This window comes from Canis aureus, chromosome 19 (assembly GCF_053574225.1).
Source record: "Canis aureus isolate CA01 chromosome 19, VMU_Caureus_v.1.0, whole genome shotgun sequence".
NCBI lineage: Eukaryota > Metazoa > Chordata > Mammalia > Carnivora > Canidae > Canis > Canis aureus.
Genome location: NC_135629.1, coordinates 11,480,842 through 11,504,496, shown reverse-complemented (window position 1 = coordinate 11,504,496; position 23,655 = coordinate 11,480,842). Strand labels below are relative to the sequence as shown.

General features: G+C 37.6%; 1 protein-coding gene and 1 long non-coding RNA gene across 11 annotated transcripts in view; one reads left to right on the top strand and one right to left on the bottom strand.

Moving 5' to 3' along the window:
• GRM7 (glutamate metabotropic receptor 7) overlaps nt 1–23,655 on the top strand; it is an 836,468-nt gene that overhangs the window by 605,628 nt on the left and 207,185 nt on the right. The gene's annotated exons all lie outside the window — the stretch shown is intronic.
• Nucleotides 13,865–23,655, bottom strand: part of LOC144291177 (uncharacterized) — a 28,983-nt gene continuing 19,192 nt past the window's right edge. The window contains exon 3 of the long non-coding RNA XR_013358510.1: nt 13,865–14,485. This is a non-coding gene — a long non-coding RNA (uncharacterized LOC144291177). The remainder of the gene's footprint in view (nt 14,486–23,655) is intronic.

The window sequence follows — 23,655 nt, the reverse complement described above, 5'->3', positions numbered from 1 at the left end:
CATTGTTCAGGGGGTTAAAATATATGTACATGACTTATAACAATTTACTGGAAACAAGAATTTACCACTTTGAGTGAATTATTGAATCCTCACTTTCATTTAGGTCCCTTTACCTTTCCCCAGTTTTAAAAATCATTATCTTGGGTAACAGACAGTGTTCAAATTTTTGTTTGTTTTAATCATCAATGATGTTTATGAAGCTTATGAATTATTGCATATACTAATATTTCTACTCCATCTCTTCTTTTAAAAAAAAAGATTTTATTTATTCATAAGAGACACAGAGAGAGAGAGAGAGAGAGAGAGAGAGGCAGAGACACAGGCAGAGGGAGAAGCAATATCCATGCAGGGAGCTGACGTGGGACTCGATCCCAGGTCTCCAGGATCACACCCTGGGCTGAAGGTGGTGCTAAACCACTGAGCCACCTGGGCTGCCCTACTCCATCTGTTATTAATCAATTACTGATGTTCTAAGTTTCCTTCTTCCATCATTTCTGTATGAAGAACTTCTTTTCAGGGTAGCTCTTCTAGCAAAGAACCTTTTTTTTTTTCTTCATCTTAGAAATTTCTATTTCGCCCTTATAAGTATAATTTCACTGGATAAAGAATTCACAGTTGACAGTTCTTTCCTTTTCACACTGGTAAAGTATGTCCTTCTGGCCTTCATCATTTCCATAAGAAAGTTCCTGTCATTCAAACTGATATTCTCCTACAGATAATGCTCCTTTTAGGAATTTTTTTTCCCTTCATCTTTAGTTTTCAGAAATTTAATTACAGTGTGTCTTGGCATGTGTTTCTCTTGGGTTATCCTGTTTGAGATCAGTTCATTTTCTAGATCTGTAGGTTTGTGTCTTTTTTTTTTTTTAAGATTTATTTATTTATTTATTCATAGAGAAAGAGAGAGAGAGAGGCAGAGACACAGGCAGAGGGAGAAGCAGGCTCCATGCAGGGAGCCCAAAGTGGGACTCGATCCCAGGTCTCCAGGATCACGCCCTGGGCTGCAGGTGGCGCTAAACCGCTGTACCACCGGGGCTGCCCGGTTTGTGTCTTTCATCCAAACTGGGAAGCTTTCAGCCATGATTTATTTTAATGTTCTTTAATCTCATTCTCCTTCTCTCCTCCACTGGGACTCTGAAATACAAACATTGTATCCTTTATTATTATCCTACAGGTGACTGAGGCTCTCTTCATTGTTTTCCAGTCTATTGTCTTTTGTTCATATAGGGTGAACTGTAGAAATACATCCTCAAAGTTACTGATTGTATTCTCTAGCATCTCCATTCTTTTCCTGAGCTAACCCAATGAGTATTTTTTATTATTATAAACTTAAGTTCTATCATCTCCTTTTTTATTTTTTAATAGCTAATTATTTTCCTTGATGAAGCTTTAATTTTTTTCATTTGTTTCAGGAGAATCTATTAGTAATCACTGAATATTTTTTATAATGACAGCTTTAAAATCTTTGTCAGATAATTCCAACATCTGATTGACTCAGTGTTAGCATCATTTGGTTATGATTGTCTTGTTTCTTGGCATGACGGGTAATTTTGACTTCTATCCTGCATATATTATTTATTGTATTAGTAGACTATGGGACCTACTTGAATCTTTAATTTTGGCAGGAAGTCATTGTATTAAACTTTAGCAAGTGAGTCTTGGCCTACTTCTGTGAACTGTGGTTTCAATGATTGCTTAATTTTTGTTGTCTTTGAAGTGTTCTTTTGATCTGCTTGGTTTATCAGGTGTTATTTCAACTCCCATTGCTCCCTGATAGTGCTTCCTGAACGAGTAGAACAGGTTTCCAGAGGCCAGGTTGTGGGTGTCTTGGTGGAAGAGAGCTATGGTGAGCTCCTTCTACTGCTCCCCACTCCTCTTGATTTTTCTGTGTAGGGGAAGAAGGAGGAAAGTAATGAGTCTGCAGGAACAAAGAGGTTCCTTGGATCAGGATGCTTGGTATAGCTGGGTCCCTCCATTCCCCAGTTCTGTGTGTCTGGATGGGAGGAAATAGTCTCAGGCCTATAAGGGCAAACTTGCTTCCTGGTTACAAATCCTTGTTGGTTTGATCTGTTCTGACCACCTTAGTGGAGTGCAAACTATATCTCTCTAGCAAAAGGAGAATCTCAGGCTTAGTAAGGAAAGAAAGGATTTCACCTCATTGCTAGTTTCTGATGGGAGTCCTAATAGATCTCCCTTGTCAGTGATGTCAGAGACACTCCTGTTTTCTTGAGAGGAATAAAGCTACTTGGAAATTTATTACTAGATCATTATAGGGCAACAATGGGTCTGGATTGACTTCAATTGCACAGGGGATTGCAGATCACCTTTTTCTGAACACTTTAAAAGCTCTCTCTTAATCATCACTTAAGCTACTTCCAGAGTTGATAGTTGAAAGAGCAAGGAAAAATGGGCCTATGTCAGCTCATTTGGAGAGGAAGTATAAAATATGTTTTTATTGCTACCCTTTCTTATATCAAGCAATGCCCAAATGTTTGTTCTGACAATCATTTGCACCCTTCTTATCAGTAGAGGGATGTGGAAATTTGGGGGCAGAAATTTATAGGCAGCTGGGGGTCTGACCCTTAATCATGGACTCAAAAGGGAGTACTACCAAAGTGTTTCCCCCACAGATCACTTATTCATGGCAAGAAAGACAACAACATCTATCCAGAGGAGAAACCCAGTATCTTGACTGAGTGATCATTAATACCATTAATAAATGCAGATGGACACCATGACTCTTTGGATACAATACAGTGAGAAAAGATATATCATTTATCTGTATTCTGGTTAGAAATGCCTAGCCAGAGTTTTATCATGAGGACACATCAGAAACACTGAAAATGTGGGACATCTATTAAAAAAGAAAAAGAAAAAAAAACTGGCCCTTATTCTTCAAAAATGACAGACATGAAAGACATTGATGTTGAATTTCCAGATTTGGTAACTTACCTGTAGTTATGTAGGATAATGTCCTCATGCTTAGGAAATAGACACTGACATATAAAGAGATTCACATACACAAACATACCTCTATGCATGTGTACACATAAAGGAAAGAGAGGATGAGACAAAGATGTAATAAAACGTTAAAATTGTGAGAATGTATGAAGTTTTCTGTACTGTTCCTGGAACTTTTCCATAAGTTTGATAGTGTGGTGTGAGCTGATTTCAGTCATGTGTGGAATGTATGTCACCTCAATAGATAAACCCTGCAGTGCTTCAGAGGTGTCCAAGACACAGCAAATCATGGCCATACCATGACATGAAGCTATAAATGGTAAATATGACAGAGTGTCTCACAGAGTGTTGCCAACCACATATAGGTCTCTCATGAAGCATAATCCCACCTGTTGAGATCTGTTTATGCCTCATGAATCCTTCTTTCTTACCAATTGGTTTTGATCCTAGATTTCTTTCCATATAGCCACTGCTCAAACAACGTATAGATTTCAGTGTTTGTCTGGATTTATCTTTTTTGTCTCAGAGTCATGTTTTCTTGAAGATTACATGATAGTGATTTCCAGTTTACAGAGCATGTCCACATAATCCATTTCATGTAATTTTTTTCTTGTATCCTTTTAAAGAAGAGATAGAGAGTCAGGTGTTTGATATAGCTATTTATCCACATATATATAGATACATATAAGTCAGGTGTTTGATATATCTATATTTATACATATATGTATATGTATTATATATATATATAAGACTCAGGTGTGTGTGTGTCCATGTCTTTGTGTGTGTGATATCTATATGTAGAGATATAGCTATATCAAACACCTGACTTTTCAATCTCTTATATATATACATAGATATAGATATAGATATAGATATGCCTTCTGTGTATAATTAAAGGGAGATAATTTCACCCCCACGATACCGCTTATGTCTCTAAGGAAATAGCATAGATCAAGGTTAGTCATTGAATCTCAGATTTAAATTCTGTCTTTTCCATTTATTAGTTATTTCTATGGCCCAGGCAAGTGTTAAACCCATCTGATCTTCATTTCCTTATAAGCACAATGCAAATACTAATGATAAGATGATTGTAATAACTACATATAATATTTTTAAGTTATTATATGTTGGGGACTTAATAAATAGTGTTAACTATAAATCATATTGTTAATGACTATTCTTCTGGTAAGGATGATCCTTTGGAGAGATTCAATTAAGAAATATAGATCTTCATTTGAGGACCTCTTCTAATTCTGTTAATGTCAGATTTCCTCAGGCTGTTCTTCATCTGAATTCCTCTACCACTCATTGTCTCTGCCCATACACATGAAACAGCCCTTTTGGGTTCTATACCTTGCTTGGAAAAAAAAATTTTTTTCATGGCATTTCCACCAATAAACTTCACCTCTCTTCTCTTATTTCTGAGTCCTCATAGATCACTGCTTGTCCACTGGAGAAATTAATGTATGTAGATAACTTAATTAATTATTTCTACCAAGTGGCAAAGCCTTTATCCAAAAGAATGTGTAGTTGGGGTCAATGATTTGGATTGGCAATATTTTAGAAGCTGATTGTGCCATGTAGCAGACACACAACTTACAAGTAGATGGGGCCCTCATTCACAACTTTCCTTAAGAAGCATGAGGACTGTTCCTTGTTAAACAATATAGCTCAACTTAGTACTTGTGATCTAATTAGAAGTATAGGACCTGAGATTAGAATGCCTGGGTTCACATTCTGCCTGTGCTGTTTCACAGCTGTTTGACCTTGGGCCGGTGAGCATGATGAGCATTTAATGACTGAGTGCATATAAAGCACTTGCACAGTATATGTCACTAATAGTACATATGCAGACATTGTTATTATTTAATATGAACTTATTTGAAACTGTGGATCTAGAAGACATTTGAGATAGTAACTAGTCCCATGGTTTTCAAACTCTTCTTTTACCAGTAAAAGTCTCTTTTTCCTTTAAAATTAAAATAGAAACAAAACATATATTTAAATATCTAGTATGTGAAGGAGAGTTATTCTGATTGACATAGAAAGGGTGAGCCATGGAAAACTCAAAAAAAAAAAAAAAAAGAAAGAAAAGAAAGGGTGAGCCAGAGCCCCACTTTCTCTGGCATATGGAGATGAGGCTGAAATTTTTCTCATCCCAAGGTTTTTTTCAGCTAGACTAAGAATTAAATTGACATGAGACAGCTGAATAGAAAAAAAAAGACAGTTTTATTATGTGTGCATGGAGGCCCAATAATGAAATTGATACCTGAAGAAATGACCATGGCAGGCAGTTTTTTATACTTCTTAGACAAAGCCACGGTAAATCTAAGAGGACAAAGCAAACTTCACTTTGGGAACTTCATTTAGTAAGGAATTCTAAACAGAATTTGGGCTAGGTCAAGAAATTATAAAAAGTAACAAGAGCTGTTTATATGGTGTTTTCAGCTCTAAATGTCCCATCTCTGGTGATAAGGATGTCTCTTTACCTCCTCGTACAGGGAGGGTACCCTTCCCATTGGATATGTATTTCCTGATTTCAGGGAGGAGGGAGGAAGTTCTGAGAATCCTTCTTGCACGGGTTGTCTCTTAAGGAATGTTTTATTGAAAATAACCAATATACCAAAGTGGCACATTTTGGGCACACCCTTCCCTGAGTCTCTTCACATTATTGGTTCTCTCCTTCCACTGGGGCACTGCAGGATTACTATAATCTGGGTATCTACTGACACATGAAAACTCGTGGGAAAGTAGTGACCGAAAAAAGTAATAGTCTATGATTTTGCCCCTGACTCTGAGATTGACAAGGCCCAGTGAGGCAGTTGTCACTCAGATTCCACCATGCAATTGCAGTTACTTGGTGGTGGCTGGGGCTGGGAGATCTTGAAGGCTTCTCTGGCTGGGTCTGGGTGGACAAGCTGAAGCACCTCAGGCATTTCTCATTCTCCATGGGGTCTTGGGGTATGGTCTTGCCACATGGCAGCCTCAAGATGACTGGACTTGTTACATGGCACCTCAAGGCTCCCAGATAGAAGGTCCCCGGAGCAGAAGCAGCAGGCCTTGTCCTCACCTAGCCTCAGGGGTCACCTGGAGTTTCTGTAATGTTGTTTCTCCAAGTCATAAAGACAGGCTCAATTTCAAAGAGGGATGGCATAGAAAATGCATCTTGATAGTCAATGAATTTGCACTCCTCTTAGAAACTCTAGCATTCTGTAACATAGTGATCTTGTTTTGAAGGTCCTTGGTAGAATAAATTCATATATACTCTCATTATGTATATAATGATGAAAATGCTACTTATATCTGTAAAAGCTAATATTGGGTAAGTGATTACTCTCCAGCATTTACAAATGCCCATAAAAGTAGAAACTTATTTCCAAATGAGGAAACCACTTTAGAGACAGACTGACCAAGATTGCACAGATAGTAAGGTTAGGAATTAAAGTTCAGCTCTTGATCACTCTCGAGATAAAACTGCTCAGGCTAAGAAAACCTGGTTTCAACCATCACAGCACAGATGAATTGTAGAGGTGGGTCTGGATACCATGCTTTCTCACTTCGCTACACCATATACCTTTCAATTCTAATTCCCACATTATTCCTTATGAGCTATTTTTACAAGCCTATTTTGACAAACTAGGGTAAGGTGTCCCTTTAAATTCACTATGAAGCTCATATGAGCTCTTGTCTCTGGTTTTAAGCCTCTTTTCGGTCCACTGTATACGAAGTAGTCTATTGCATCAAATGCATAGCATTCATATATCAGCTGTCATCTGATTTGGAAGGAAATCATTTTTCTTTTGAGATAGATTGAAGGTGTCATCCCCTCTGATAGTAATAAGAGTTCAGAGTTGGTGTATGCTTCACTATGCAGTGCCTTGAGCTCTAGCTTTTCTTATTTGGAATTCCAAATGCTGCCTTGCTGCCAGAGGGCCAGTTTTCTTCAACTGAGTCTGCAGGAAAGGATCATGGGATAAAATTAACCTGATCTTATCCAGTCACCTACATCCTTAGGTGTGAGTGTCCAGAGGTCAGAGGCCAGGAGGGAAGTTTATTTGATAATCAATGATCCTGATTAAATTGGTCTAACTCATAAATATTTGGAATCTAACTGTGATGGATTTGATTATTATTTATCAAATTTTCTTTTCTGTCCTTCAATTTTTGGGGCAGATACACTTCCCTTCCTCACTAACTTGGGCTAGGTCATGTGACTTGCTTTGGTCAGGGAGGTATTAACAAGCATGATTGCAGCAGAGGCATGATTTGGCTTATGCCTATACCCCTGACATTCAAATGAATACAACGTGCCCTGGGGATCCACTATTACAAGGAGGTGAGAAAAAACATTGATCAGTTTCAGACTCAACCTCAGCCTGCATCCACATCCAGCTATCCCATTTGATGAAGCAGAGTTGCCCAGCTCTGCCCAACCTACTTCAGCCAAATCAGTCAACCTGCAAATTTGTGAGAATGAGAAATACTTGGCCTTGCAAGCCACTGAATTTAGGCTTTTGTTTCACAGCATTAATGAAACAAAACATAACAAAGGTAACAACTAACATTTATTAACTACATAATTGTGATATTGTGATTTATTTTTTTTTAATTTTTATTTATTTATGATAGTCAGAGAGAGAGAGAGAGAGAGAGAGAGACATAGGCAGAGGGAGAAGCAGGCTCCATGCACCGGGAGCCCGATGTGGGATTTGATCCCGGGTCTCCAGGATCACGCCCTGGGCCAAAGGCAGGCGCTAAACCGCTGCACCACCCAGGGATCCCTGTGATTTATAATAGCAAATTTATATTTGGTCTTTATCCTGCTTCTGACACAGAACTTCTAAAACCCTTGAAATTTCCTAAGTGATTAGAGCCATAAAGGTATCTCTTGGTATATTAATGAGGTGGTTTTAGGATGGTGGGGGGGAGGTTGCCAGTGCAGCCAATCCAATCCTAAGATTAGAGGGTTGGAATTTTTAGTATGACCTCCATCCTCCTGAGAGAGGAGAGAAGCAGAGACTGAGTTTAATCACCAGTGACCAATGAACTAATCAATCATGTTTATGTAAATAAGCCTCCATAAAAACTCAAAAAGACATGGTTTGGAGAGCTTCTGGATTGGTGCATATGTGGAGGTGTTAAGAGAGTGTTCCACTCAGAGAGCATGGCAGCTCTATCCCATATTCACAAACCTTGCACTGTGTATCTCTTCCATTGGGCTATTTCTTGAGTTCTATCCATTATAATGAACAAGTAAAATAGTAAGCAAAATGTCTCACTGAGTCCTGTGAAACTAACAAATTAATTGAATCTAAGGAGAAGGTCATGGGAACCTCTGATCCATCGCAGTTTGGTCTGAAGCACAGGGAGCTACCTGGACCTGGCCTCTTCAGGTTAGGGGAGCAGTTTTATAGAACTAAGTCCTTGATCTGTGCTGATCCCATGCTATCTTCTACTAGATTGTGTCACAATCAAATTGAACGGTAGGCACTGGCTGGTGTTGGAGAATTGCTCGGTGGTTTGGGGGAAGAAAAAACCCACACCTTTGAATTGGTATGTCAGAATCGTAATAGTGTTGATTGTTTTAAAATTATTAAGTATCTGATCTGTGGTATCAGGCATGGTCTAAGCATATTTCATGCATTAACTTTTCATTCTAAAACAAGCCTAGGAAATATATAATATTATCTCTATTTTTGAGTCTTAGAAAGGTTTTTAACTTTGATGAAAATGATTAGAATAATTCATCAAACTTACCCCTTTGAACAAGGCACCAAAGTGGATTTTGAAAATCCTTATTAAGATCAGAAAAGCAGATGCTTCTGAAATTCTCGGGGAACACTGACAACTTCTGCTTTTTAAGAACAGGTCTTGGCAAAATCATGCTGGAAACCACTGTCACACGCATAGTTGGTAACAGCAATGATCAAGGGTGTCATTAATTGACTACTGTGTCAGACTCTATGCTTTGATCATATCACTTAGTGCGCAATAGCCATGTGAGGTTGCTGTTTGTTTTATCTTCCTGTATTATAGATGAACAACTAAAGTTGAGAGAGGTTAGGTAAAGTACTTAAAGTCACCCAGCTTGTAGGTGACTAAACTGGAATTCAGATGCAGCACCTGACTTCTAATCTACTACACTAAGCCACCTTCTATTCAGAATGCAGACTTTCTTTGCTGCATATTTTACTACTTTGTTCACAAGCATTTTCTTTGTAGAGAAATATTTGATATTTGATTGATTCACCATTTTTTGCAATTGTTCCTCTAACTAGTATTGCTTAAGACTATATGTGCCAAACACTGCAATGAAATGGAAGTGAATAAAGGAAAGAGCTTGGGACTGGGTATCAGAAAACATCGTTTCTGTTGCATATAATCATAGAACCTAAGGGTAGATTGGGATCCACATGCAACTTCCATTGAGACTTTTGTCCTCTGGAACTTGTTGCCTGATTTGATGGACAATGAAGCATGGCATAGCGGTAAAGACCACTTGGTTTTGGGGGCTCTTGGGTGACTCAGTGGTTTGAACATCCATCCAACTTTTGATTTCCACTCAGGTCATGATCTCAGAGTCCTGGGGTGCAGCCTGCATCAGGCTCTGGGCTCAGTGGGGAGTCTGCTTCTCCCCCTCTTTCTTTCCCTGTATTCCTTCCCCTGCTTGTTATCTCTCAAATAAATAAATCTTAAAAAAAAAAAAAGAGCACTTGGTTTTGGAGTCAAATAAAATTGGACATAAATTCTGGCTCTGCTGCCTGCTACCTAAGAGCTTGGCTAAGCTATGTCAGTCACCTCACTAAGCCTCACTATCTTTATCTATACAATTGTAAGTGTAGAGTTTGCCTTACATTGTTGTATAGAGTCAAGAATGAACATGTATTAAAGCCCTTAGTTCAATGACTACCCCCAATAAACAATTAATAAATCATAAAATAACAGTCACTGTTGTCTTATAAGGAATTGGCCTTGTTCACTCACCATCTGGATCATTCTAATTTGCATATATTCTCATTTGAAGACATTAACTTAACTCTTTAAAACATCACAGAATTGAACACCTTCCTCTAGTTGACTTACAACACTAATTGGGTAGATATGAGAAACTAAGTAAGTCTCTTCCTCTGCCTGGGCCTCAATTCCTTAATATTAAAATAAGTTGGATTAGATCAATTTTTGTTCCTTCCAGATATAAAACAAAACAAAACCAACTAGTAAACTGAAGTGCATGATTCAAGAGTAAATAATCTGAATAAATATTAGTAAATATGAGTTTTGTGTATATGTATATATATGGCTGAATGCTCCCAATTGGCTATATTGAATAGGCTCATGGTTACCTGTCCCATGGAATGTTGTATGTCCTAAGAAGCTCCGAGAAAATGTATGATATGCTGGTATTTATCCAGAAAAATTATTCTCTTCTAGTCAATAAATAGTTACTGCTATCCAAGTAGGTGAGGATATTGGTTGTAATAAACCACAGACAGAATGTAAGGTCATTATATTTACTGTAGTAGTAAGTGAATATTCAACAATATTCATTTTGATTCCAATGCAGTTCTTGATATGTGATAAATCCCATTTTACAGATGAAACTCTGAGAGTTCACATAACTAGATACAGTCCATTCAGTGTTACAGTAAATTATGATTTGTGATACTCAGTTTAAAATTCTGCCCCACTTCTGTGCCCATACAAAAGTAATAACTAATATATGTAATTTGTTCTATGGAGGATATTACTATGCTTAAAACAATGCTGTATCTAATTAGCATCAGAGGGAGTGTCTAGAAAGCAGGGCAGGATAAAACCATTCAGGGCTACCAGTTGCTCTTTAGGGACAAGTAAATCTCCCATATCGTTATTTTTTTTTTATTCTTTCTAAATATTTTTATTTATTTATTTAGAGAGTGGGGAAGGTGAGAGGAGGGATAGAAGGAGAGAGAGAGAGAGAGAGAATCTCAAGCAGACTACGCACTGAGCCTGGAGCCTAGGTGGGGCTCAGTCTCATGACCCTGACATTGTGACTTGACTCTAAATCAAGAGCCCTATGCTTAACTGACTGTGGCACTCAGGCGTCCCTCCCATATCATTATTTTGGACAAAATCAAACAGCCTAAAGAATTCTAAAATTCATTAGCAAATGAAGACTTCCTACTGAAAGACAGAGATGAGATAAAGTTCATCTTCCTTATTTGCCTCTATCATCTCCCCACTATGTAGCTTCTCATTGCCATGGGAACAAATGGAAAGTACAGCAACTTGTTAGATGACAAAGGCCTCCCCACCAAGAACAAAAAAATAATTATTTCCTCCAATTTTCCTGAAACATCTCTGCACATCAACATCAAATGTAATACATTTCAGTTCTTTCCACTTCCAGAAACATTCTAGACAAATCACTCACCATTTGGCACATCTCTGGTAATTATTCCTTTTTTTTTTTTTTTTTAACCAATTATGCTGGAAACATCTTTTAATCATCCACTACAGAGTGGATCCTCCACTTGGTAGTATACCGCATATACTCTCTGTATATGGTGTTAATACAGTGTATTAAAGATGATTATTTTTGTGTGTTAGCAGGGATTGGAAATGTCCGCATGTTTGTCATTGTTTGCTAAATCCTCTAAGTCAATTGCTAATTATAAGAGCTTGTAACTTTAGGGACTTAGCTGATGAATCCAATTGAACTGTCAGCTTTTTCAGGCTAGACTGGATATATGAAGAATCTCCATCCTAATTGCTTTAATTAATGAATGCTGAAATAAGGCAGCCCATAGAGAGAATGCTGCAAGATCTTTACAGCATGATTGCCACACATGGTAACAGACTAACAATAATCTGCTCTTGATGAGCACTTGGAATGTCAATTGCTGCACTTTTATGGGATACCTATCATTCCATAATGCATGGGGATAAAAAGAAAGTGCCTGACATGTCCCCAATTCTGGAAGGGCTTATAATTTTATTGAGAAACAAGCCTCAAATGTATGAAACAAGTTGCGAATAAATAGAATTTTATGGTAAAATAATTTTAGTGAAAAGAGATATCATTTTCAGAGTAGGGTTGCTTCATAAGCATTTTATAGCCACAGGGGCTTGGGAGGGCATTTAAGGAGAGACCAGGGCCCTTTTACCTGAATCAGATGGTTCACCCTGTTCTTGGTAGTTTTAAGTAAGCACCTTTGCCACAAACATTTTTACCTCATAACTAACCGGCTATAAGGCAATTTTGCTGTAAAATATAAAATAACACAAAAAAAGAGCATTGATTAAAAAGGGCATAGTGAAACATAAAAGGTGAATAGTTTATGGCAAAATACAAAATGCTTGAATACATTTATAATGTATAGTATAGTTTCATGGCACTTCTGCACAAATAACTGATTTTATTTTATGGATTATACCTAAGTGCTCATCTTCACAGTTGTTTGTTCATAGTAGTATACTTTTTTTTTTTTTGGTAATTGATTTGTCTCCTTATTCAGCATTGTACTTTTTGTTTTTCCACTAAAATGTCTTCCCTTGTTAAGAGAGTTACCAGTGTCCAGATACTGATGTGTACTTGTCACTGGGCTTTATACTGTATCATGAAAGCCTTACTCACTGTGGTTTTTTCCTTGGCATACTGTCACATGTCCACTGATGGACATTGCAACATTCTATCGGAAATGTGGGTTCAAACCTGTGCACCACAGTGAAGATCATTATGGGAGCTAGGATAAATATAACATTAAAAAGTGGAGAAATGAAACCAAACTCAACCAGTGATTTTTTTTTTTTCTCTTTTATGGCAAAATTACCATACGGCCTGTTAGTCATGCAACAAAAGTATTTGTGGTGAAAATGCTTGCGGCAAAGATGTCTATGGGAAAGATGCTTGTGATGAAAATACCCAACAGAGGTTCAGCCACTCTGCTTAAAACTGCCAAGTTCTTGTATATGAAGGTGACCCAGCAGTGACATGTCACCCCATTGATTGCCAAGGTTGATTTGAGTGATCTGACTGGCTAGGCAGGTGTCCTCTTTCTCCCTCACTGCTCTAAGTGTGTCCCTCCCAAAGCTGCAGGCTCAGGCAAAGAGGACAACCATCACCAAAAGAGGAGGACTATTCTTCAGTCAAGGGAATGTGAGTAGCTGTGCTCTCCTGCTAGAACCTCCAAACAAGCTCTCAAGGAAGGTCCATTTGTAGAACACAAGGTAGTCAAGCTTCCAAGACTCCAGACACATCCAAGTGAGGCACTGCATGCGGCAGTCTGCCTTTCTTTAAAACAAAACAAAACAAAACAAAACAAAAACTGCCAAGTTCTTTCCTCCATCATTGTACTTATCCTTCTCTATGTGAGGAATGTTCTTTCCCTAGATCTTCAAACATCTGCCTTCTTCTCTCCACTTTAGATCTGAGCTCTAAAATTAGGCTCAGAAAGTCATCTCTCTATCAGCGTATCTAAAGGGACACACCATCCCTCTCATACATTGTACGTTTTTCATTGCTATTCTTCGAAACCCCCTTCTATGGTGTGAGCTTCTATGAGCAGAGACTTGTTTTACCCATCATTGAAGCACAAGAGCCTGACAGTTCATGGGCATTTTAAAAACATCAGTTGAATAAATGATTTGTCAGATAAGGATATTTTACTGGTAGCAGCAGGGATTGACTCTGGTTAATTTAACCAAAGGGGAGTTACATGAAGTTTTCTTTTGTAAGGTTGGAGAACCAGGCTGGGGAACAGGCAGGAAACAGTCTAGTCTAGAGACCTTGGAGATGAGAACTGCAGCAGAGAGCTCATGACGGGAGCATCTGGTCAAGACACAGCTGTGGGGTCAGTTAACACAAACTGCATATGGTCCTTGAACACTTAGGGGACCTTTATTTCCACAAAGAAATATGAGCAGATACGAATCAAACAAAATTCTGACAGAGAAAGCAGATACAATACCATGTGTTTGTATTATGGGGGAAGCAGCTTCTGGGAAAACATGCACCATTCTCCAAAGATTGGTCACCTGAAGGACAGCCATGGTTCTGATAAGGCGTGTAAACTAATTGAAGCCAATGAAACTATCAACAGATAAAGGCTGAGGCCAAGTTCCCTTATAAGGCATAATGCAATTGGAGAACTGGTGTAGTTCCACTAACTTTAGATACTCGGGACAGATGAAGCAAACCTGCATTGACTATTACCATATAGTTAATTACGATTGACAAAGCACTATGTTATTGCAGTTGTTTTGATTCTTTTTTTTTTTTTTTTTAAAATACTTATTTTCAGTCTTCTGTGTATTTTGTTTTCTTAAAGAACTCATAGTGTACAAGGTAGGGTTCAGTTTTCTTTCAAACAAGGTAGTAATTTCTAATATACTTATGCCTCAAGTTGGTCAGGAAAGATACACAATTTCTGGTTAACATTTGCTTGCTCAATACTTATTTCCATTCTTCTAGTGACAGCTCTTTGATTTTTCCTTTGGGAAAATCACTCCTCTTCCCATATCCTCATCCACGAATAGATTTTAGTATCTGAGAACAGAAACAGACCATATGTATTATTTTCTTACATACAGTATTCAAAACTAAGGCACTATTTTGAGAGACTAGGGGCTGAAAGCTGTGGCTTGCATTTTTTTTCCCTCTCAGATACTTGTTAAGCAATTAATCCTGGCCAATCTGGTGGTTAGAGGTGGGGAGGCCTCTAGCTGTAGTGAGACCTTCAAAACCAGAATATGTGGGCTAGCCTTTCAGTGATAAAATAGCATTAGAAGTGGAGATCACATTTACAATTAGCCCTGTGGGAAAAATATAAAGAAAGTGAGGCTTAAACCTGGAAATAATCAATAACAATTGAGATATTGGGGAGAAGGCAGTGATCTGTGCCATGAAGTTATATTTCTTTAAATATTCAAGTGATGCCTTATATTTAAATGTGAACACAAAGAACTTATGTTCAACAAATATTTCTACACTAAAGAATATTAGTATATAATTTTACATGCATATATATATATATATATTTACACATACACAGAGAATTATAAAAAGGGGTTAATTTGTTATATACTACTCTAAATACTTATAAATGAATTCCTTACAGCTGTTTACTCTTGATAATGAGCAATATGATGGTGAGGCTGGAATGTATTTCTAAGGGTATTCTTAGGCATCTATGTTTGGCCAGTTTTCATTTTCATGGATTGAAAAGTTGTTTTTGGAAAAGTGGCATTTCCCTTGAGAGAATTAGGAAAATGAAACAAATTCAGAATTTACAAAATCTTGGGAAGGCAGCAGTAACGTCATATTAAAGTCAGCTCAGAATATTTCTGTGAATTTGCAATGCATTTATTGAGCTCTTGCTACATGCCCCGTTCCACCTCCACTTGACAGTATATCTGCATTGGCATGCCAAGTCTGAAAGAGGCACTACATTGGACTTCTCTCTTCCATATTAGGCAGATTGAACCTGTGCTCTGATAAACCATTTCATAATGGGCTTGGACTATAATCTCTTCTCCCTTTGGAGGGAAGAATATTTACCCAAATTAATTAAGCCCAGGAAATGATGGTCTTAAGACCAACCTAACAAAATCTTAGTAGCACTTCAGAAAACCTTAACTGAGAAGGCAACCACAGTTCACTTCTGAGTATATGACAAGTAGGGCCAGGCATACATGTTCAACTGCAGAGATTTTCCTTAATATTAAGAGAGACCTCCTGAACTTGCTTATCAGGGGATAAGAACAAGATCAGGTGAAAGGAAAGCGTATGGAATCATGGAGGATTTGAAAAGCCAAAACCCCAGTTGGGCTCATGGATTACAAACCATTTTGGAAGAAGAGAGCTAGACTAGATTACTTTTTTGTATGATTCCATCCATACTGGACAAATTATGAAAGAATGCCGGTGTCATCTCTACTATTTATTGTTTCCTTTTTTAGCCACAATAAATCCACAATAAAAAAAAATGTGTTAAATATATCTTGCTTACATTGATTTTCTGAGACTTTCTTTGATTGCTTATTCTTCTTCCGTCTCTCTAAATGAGAGCTATACATTCTTTTGATGACCTTAACTTGTTTTCCCCTCCAAGAATCATTTCAGAGTTCAGTCATCCTGACCCTCTCTCTCTTACCATCTTGGATTTTGTAATTCCTCCTCCCCGCAGCCCTCCCCACCTTCCTATCCCCTGAATATGCCTTTTGAACATCCAGGCTCGCCAGGGACTATCCTGTGCAGCCAATGTGATTCTTTTAAATCCCCACCTTTATTTCTCATCAGGGTTGTCCATACCATTTACACAGGAAAGCTCCCTCAGGAAGGCAAAATGGTGTTGGCCTAAATTATAGCTGTATTCTCAGTGCCTGTTACATTCCCTGCAGCATAAAAGGTGCTCAAAGCAGATTGAATTCGTGAATGAGCAAATAAGTAACTGAATAGTGTTGGCTGGGGAACCTTGTAGCCAGTGTCTCTTGGATACAAATGAATTCAGTGCCATTGTGGTCAGTCTTCTTCCCTTGCAGACAACAGAAACGGACTCAGGTTAGATTAGGTAAAATAAAGGAAGTTATAGGGAGGAGATGGGTTGTCAGGGATAGTTAGGGGACAGGTCAGTTTGGTTCTGCTACATGTTTTTGTACAGCTCATGCACTAAGAATTTTTACATTTAAAAATAGTTGAAAAAATCAAAAGAATAGTATTTCATGACATGGGAAAACTATGAAATTCAAGTTTCAGTGTTCCTAAATAAAGTTTTATTGAACACAGCCATGCCCAATTGTTTATGTATTTCCTATGGCTGTATTTGCATCACAACAGCACAATGGAGGACTTGTGACTGACACATTAGCCAGCAAAGCTTAAAAAATTCACTACCTGGCCCTTTACAGGAAAAAGTTTGCCAGTTCCTAACTTAGCTCATGATATCCAAGCTGGGCAACCAGAGCTTAGAAAGTTCAGAAACCAGGGAACTATTGGGGATCCAGATAGCAGAAAGAAAGAGACTGGCATTTAGGGTGCCACCATCAGACTAAATCTGTTCCCCCTCATCATGATTTCATTGAGCTCTATTTTCAAATTCTAGAAAAAGTGAGCCTAAAGGGCCTTGCTTAGGTTACACGCCCACTCGTTGACTGTAGGGATGGGAATGGAGGAAACCTTGATTAATGTCTCCATCATATAGAAACTTAGCAAAAAGAGCAGATGTTCACTACAGTACTTGAAAGCGATGCCAAGATAAAATCATAGCTGAACCTGTTCCCATATCCTTCCAAAGATAAACAAGCTGTTTGCTACCTGGTCACATTCAGAGGCTGCTGAGCAGTGGTAGGCACACACATGACACTGTGACCTCTTGTCATTAAGATTGAGTGGCCTCCTCATTACCTAGTGTGTTCTCATTCATCATAAGTGTCAACTTTCATCCCTTCAGCTGCATTTTGCCTAAGATGATCGTACCTACTGATGCACCATCTCATGCCAAAGTAGCAGAGCACCAAAGGAAGCAGGGGTACTTAAAAAAAAAAATTACTTTTATTTTTCCAATCAAGTTTTAGAACTGCTGTAAATCACCTTTTAATGAAGCTAAACTGGAGATGTCTAAATAAGGCTTCAAAGGAATCAGTGCCTGTCTGCAGAGGTGAAAGAAGGTGGCCCTGGGGAGAATGAGGCTTATCAGCATCATGTCTTCAGTGTGTGTCCAGCTTCCACCCTCACGAGTTATTGCCATGAAATTAAGAGCACCAATCAGTGACCACAGAAAGGCCTATGAACAGCAGTTTTCAGCACAAAAACCATTTTACTCTTGTTCTTGTGAGAAGCTCATGTTAAGCAAAGTTAGAAGATGTAGGCAGTGCCCAAACCTGAAAAATGTGAAATTCAATTTTACTAAAAAAGTTAAGTGTAATAAAAAGTTAAGAGGTTGGTAAATTACCTTTCAGTGTGAGGGTCAGTTTCTCCCCCATTCCTCCCAAAAAGATACAACTTCTCTAAAGCTCATATGCAATAGTTGGAGAGAATGAGTCTGCATGTATATGTGTGAGCAAGCACATGTGTGTCTTGTACATAATGATGTAAAACATGTGGCATTTGATGTGAATGTACCATAACTCATCCTTTGTTTTCTTTGTTTCTGAATTCCTGAAGAAGAGAAACACTTCCAGTATCTTTTTATGGGAGGAAGTGAATATACATCTGTATGAGGGGGTATCTTTTTGTCTTGGATTTTCTTGTTTATTGATTTATTTGTTGTTGTTTTCATTTGGATGTTTTTGAACAGAGGAGGATCTTTTGAAAATTCGAGGGATTGATGCAAGAGTGTTTTTAGGTATCATTCCGTCAAATCAAGGATATGAAAGGAAGTATAAAGCTCTTTCAAAGCTAGCAATTGAGACTGAGGGAAATATTTTTACCCAGCTTAGAGCACACTTGGAAGAGGCTTCAGCAGCTACTACTCTGAAGAGAAGCTAAGTTAGACATTCCAGAAAAGGTTGGGAGACAAGAAGGGAGCCATGTGACTGTTAAGTCTGGACTCAGAGGATGTCCTTCCCCTCCCAGACACTAGAAGGAGTCGCTGTGTTTAAAAAACTCATCAATGTGACAAAGGCAGGAATACTAATTAAGTGTTTTTAGCATAATAGAAAATCAATTTTAATTGTCCCAAATGGAACTATTGTTTACAGTTACAGATGGCTGCCAGGCAGTACCTGGAGAAAATAAATGAGTCTAGGGAGTAGGGAATTGCTTTTAATTCCTAGGAGCATTTCAGGGAAGGCGTTAGAGAATTCAACTTGAGGGTTGTTGTACAGAAAACAGATTACCTATAAAGTCTGCAAAGTGGTGTTTTTCATTAGGACAATGAAGCCAGGGGTGTCATCTGTTTCCACATTCTCTTCTCCCTCCTGGTGTTTCCCCAGGATAAGTGCATACTCAGAAGAGTTGTTACCACATGGATCAAAAGCAAAACCATTATATAAATATAATGAATCACTCTCTTATATACCTCTGCCAAATAAAATAAAGTCTTAAAAAAAAAAGAATAATGAAATGGATGCCCAGCTATCTTGCACCTACCTTTGCAAATTAACATTGCCTTCTTTTAGTGAGCCTGTGAAGACCACACTCAGTCCTCAAGGCATACCTCAAAGAGTACCTCTGTCCTGATCCCTTCCTTTACTGGATATTCTTTTGATTCTCTGAATTTCCAGAGCATAGCGGGTCTATAGTAAAAGAAAGCTTTTACTTCAGGTCTTCATCCTTCCTATCTATAGTTGTATGCATATTTATCTCTCAACTAGTCTAGAAATTTCTCAAAAACAATACTTCATTTTAGTAATGAGCTAAGCCCAGCTCTTCACTCCTTATTGTGTGCCTTGAGTGACTGACTTAGTTTCCTCAGCAATAGCATGGGGTTAGTGAGACTGTCTGGGGTGAGTATTAATAAGTTATTCTAAATGAAGCTTCTAGCAAAAGCTTTCATGTATACTTTGAACTCAAAGCAGTTGCTAATACTATTTTATATTGGATTATAATTGACATATAAATTACTTTCAGGTATATAAGAGAGTGATTCATTATATTTATATATTATGAAATGTAAAAATATATCTAGTTAACCTGTATCACCACTGAAAGTTATTTCATTATCATTGACTATATTCCCTCTACTATACATTACATCCTAGTGAGTTGTTTATTTTATAACTGGAACTTTGTACCTTTTAATCCCCTTCACTTGTTTTGCTTATCCCCCAGCCACCTTCCCCTACCTCCTTTCTGGCAACCACTAGTTTCTTCTCTGTATCTAGAAGCTGGTTTTTGTTCTATTTGTTTGTTTTGTGTTAAAGATTCCACCTGTAAGTGTAACCATACAGCATTTGTCTTTCTCTGACTTAATCTCACTTAGCATAATAACCTGTAGGCATATCCATTTGCCAAAAATGGCAACGTTTCATTCTTTTTGTCTTGCTATAGAATATCCCCCGTGTGTGTGTGTGTGTGTCCCCTTCTTGCCTCTTTTCCACCTTCTTCAAGAATGTCTATCTTAGCTTTTCCTCCTCAAAACACACACATACCACATCTTATTTTTAGACTCATCTATTGATAAGCCCTTAGCTTGCTTCCATATCTTAGCTTAGCTATTGTGAATAATGCTGCAATGAACATAGTGGTACATAAATCTTTTCAAATTAGTGTTTCCATTTTCTTAGGGTATATACCCAATATTAGAATTAAAGGATCATATGGTAGTTTTTTTTTTTTTTGAAGAATCTCCATATTGTTTTTCCACAGTGGTTGCATCAATTTACATTCCCACCAACAGTTTATGAAGGTTCCTTTTTTTCACATCCTCACCAACACCTCTTATTTTTTTTTAATTTATTTTAGCCATTCTGACAAGTGTGAGGTAATATCTCATTGTGATTTTGATTTGCATTTCCCTGATGATTAGTGATATTGAGCATCTTTTCATGGGTCTATTGGCCATCTTTATATATTCTTTAAGAAAAAAATGTTTATTTAGATCCTCTGCCCATTTTTTAATCAGTTTTTTTGTCCTTGCATTTTGTGAGTTCTTTATATATTTTGGATATCAACACCTTATTGGATATATCATTTGCAAGCATCTTCTTCCATTCAGTGTCTCTTTATTTTGTTGATGGTTTCTTTCATTTGCTGTGCATAAGGTTTTTTAGTTTGATGTACTTCCATCTGTTGACTTTTGCTTTTGTTGCCCTTGCTTGAGGAGATAGATTGAAAAGAAAATGTTGCTTAGATTGGCATCACAGAACTTACTATGTTTTCTTCTAGGAATTTTATGATTTTAGGTATTACATTTAAGTTTGTAATCCTGAGTTTATTTTTGTATGAGGTATAAGAAAGTGTCCAGTTCATTCTGTTGCATGTAGTTGTCCAGTTATCCTCGTATCATTTATTGAATAGACTGTTTCCATTTTATGTTCTTGAGTCCTGTGTAGTAGATTAATTGACCATATAAGTGTGAATTTATTTCTGGACTCTGTTCTGTTGTGTCTGTCTTTGTGCCAGTACCATACTCTTTTGATTTTGATTATTACAGCTTTGCAGTATGTCTTGAAATCTGGGAATGTGATACCTCCAGGTTTGTTCTTCTTTCTCAAGTTTGGTTTTGATTGGTTTTGCTGTTTGGGGTCTTTTGTGGTTCCACAAAAATTTTAGCACTATTTGTTCTCATTTTGTGAAAAATGATACTGTTTTTTTGCTAGGATTGCACTGAATCTATAGATTGCTTTGGGTAGTGTGGACATTTTACAATATCAATTCTTCTAACCTATGAGCATGAAATATCTTTTCATCTGCTTGTGTCATCTTCAATTTCTTTTATCAGTGTTTTACAACTTTTGGAGTACAGGTCTTTCACCTCTTTGGTTAAATTTATTCATAGGTATTTTATTCTTTTTAATACAATGGAAGTGGAAATGTTTTCTTAATTTCTCTTTCTGATAGTTTGCTATTAATGTGTAGCTGCAGTGCAACAGACCTCTGTATGTTAATTTGTATCCTGCAAATTTACTGTATTTATTAGTTCTATTTCATTTTTTGAGGAGTCTTCAGGGTTTTCTGTATACTATGATGTCATCTGCAAATAGTGACAGTTTTACTTCTTCCTTTTCAATTTGGATGCCTTTTATTTCTTTTTCTTATCTAATTGCTGTGGCTAGGACTTCCTATATTATGTTAAATAGAAGTGTTTAGAGTGAATATCTTTGTATTATTTCTGATCTTAAAGGAAAATCTTTCAGTTCTTCATCATTGAGTAAGGTGTTAGGTGTGGGTTTGTCATATATAGCCTTATTTTGTTGAGGTATGATCCCTCTGTATCCATTTTGTTGAGAGTTTTTTATCATTAAAGGATGTTGAATTTTGTCAAATGATGGGGGGCTGTTGCATTCATGTAGATGATTATATGATTTTCTATCCTTTGGTTCATTAGTGGTATATCATGTTGATTGGTTTATGGATGTTAAAGCATCCTTGCATTCTTGAGTTGAATCTCACTTTAATGTATTGTTGAATTTAGTTTGCTACTGTTTTTATTATATTTTTGTCTCTTTTCTATGAAGAAATAATTTTAGCATATCACATACAAAAATATATAATACTAATGCAAAATCCTAGGGAGGGACAAAAATGAGTTGAAGATAGAGGCTCACTCTAGATTACTTTCAATATAGGTTGGCTTAAAGCAGTAATTAGAAGGGTCTCTTGCATCAGAACTTGTATATATTGCAGATTCTTACTGAATGGTATTTTCTGGAATCTGCCTCTTTAATAAACTTTGCAGGTAACTCTGGTGAAAGCTAAATTTTGAGAATTTTGGTCAAAGAAAAATGATCAGTCCTGAATTTACTAAGTGGTGAAGCCCAGCTATTGTCTCTGATATGCCAATGTGTGATGTTTCACTTCTTTCCTCATCAGAGTTTTCTTGGTTGGTTTGCCTATGGCAGTCAGTGCCCCATTACTATTTCTGTACATTACAGTAAGGATAATTGATTTTTCAGAGTGTGTTCTGAAGTTCTTGAATGCTGCTCTCAGGACTCCCCTGAAAGTCCTATAGGGCCGTCTTATTTGCAGAATTTATTAATTAATATAAATCACTGTGTGGTACAACCTAAATCCAGAGTGAGCCTGACTTTGATGTAAGTACAGACCATGATTAAAGGAGCCAGTGAGACCTTTTGCCCAATGTGCCACTCACTCAGTGGAATACTTACCATAAGACATAAGCACTTAATATTATTCTCCAGAGTCCTTTTCAGTGAAACTTTGCTTTGTTTGAGGATATCTACTGTATCAGACAGACCTGGGTCTGTTTTTGTGGAGCTTAGGGAAGTTATTCAACGTTTCTGATCCTTATTCTCCATATGTGTAAAATAGGGATACTGATCAATAGTTCAAAGGGTGTTGTGAAAATTAAGAGTAGATGTGAAAGCAAAACATTCAAGAGATGTTAGTTCCTGTTCCTTTGAAACACAAGTGCAGTATTAGATGGAGAAGAAAAAAGGAAACACATTTTCTCCTAACTAAGGGTTTCTCAACTTAAGGACTATTGAGTCAGCTCATTCTTGGGGGGTGGTGGGGATGGGGAGACCGAGATTTGTTCTCTGTATTGTAGGAGGTTTAGCAGTATCCCTAACCTCTACCCAGTAGATGCCAGTAGTGCCCTTTCCCCTGGTTGTAACAATAAAAATGCCTCCAGGGGATCCCTGGGTGGCACAGCGGTTTGGCGCCTGCCTTTGGCCCAGGGCGCGATCCTGGAGACCCGGGATCGAATCCCACGTCGGGCTCCCGGTGCATGGAGCCTGCCTCTCCCTCTGCCTGTGTCTCTGCCTCTCTCTCTCTCTCTCTCTCAGTACGTGCCTATCATAAATAGATTTAAAAAAAATTAAAAAAAAATGCCTCCAGATGTTTCCTGGGAGGCAGAAATCACTAAGAAGTTCTGTCTTAGCTCTTTATCTGTGATTTTAAGACATTAAAGGATAAAATAAGACTAAGAAATCAATACTTGCTAATACTTTATCAAACTAGCATCAAAATGGACACAAAATATTACCTAGTCATAATGGTTATCTGTTTTGATAATTCCTCAGAATTATGAAGAAGTCTCATAGTGCTATTAGGCACTAGCAAGGGAAGCTGGCATACCACCTGAAGAAGTCACA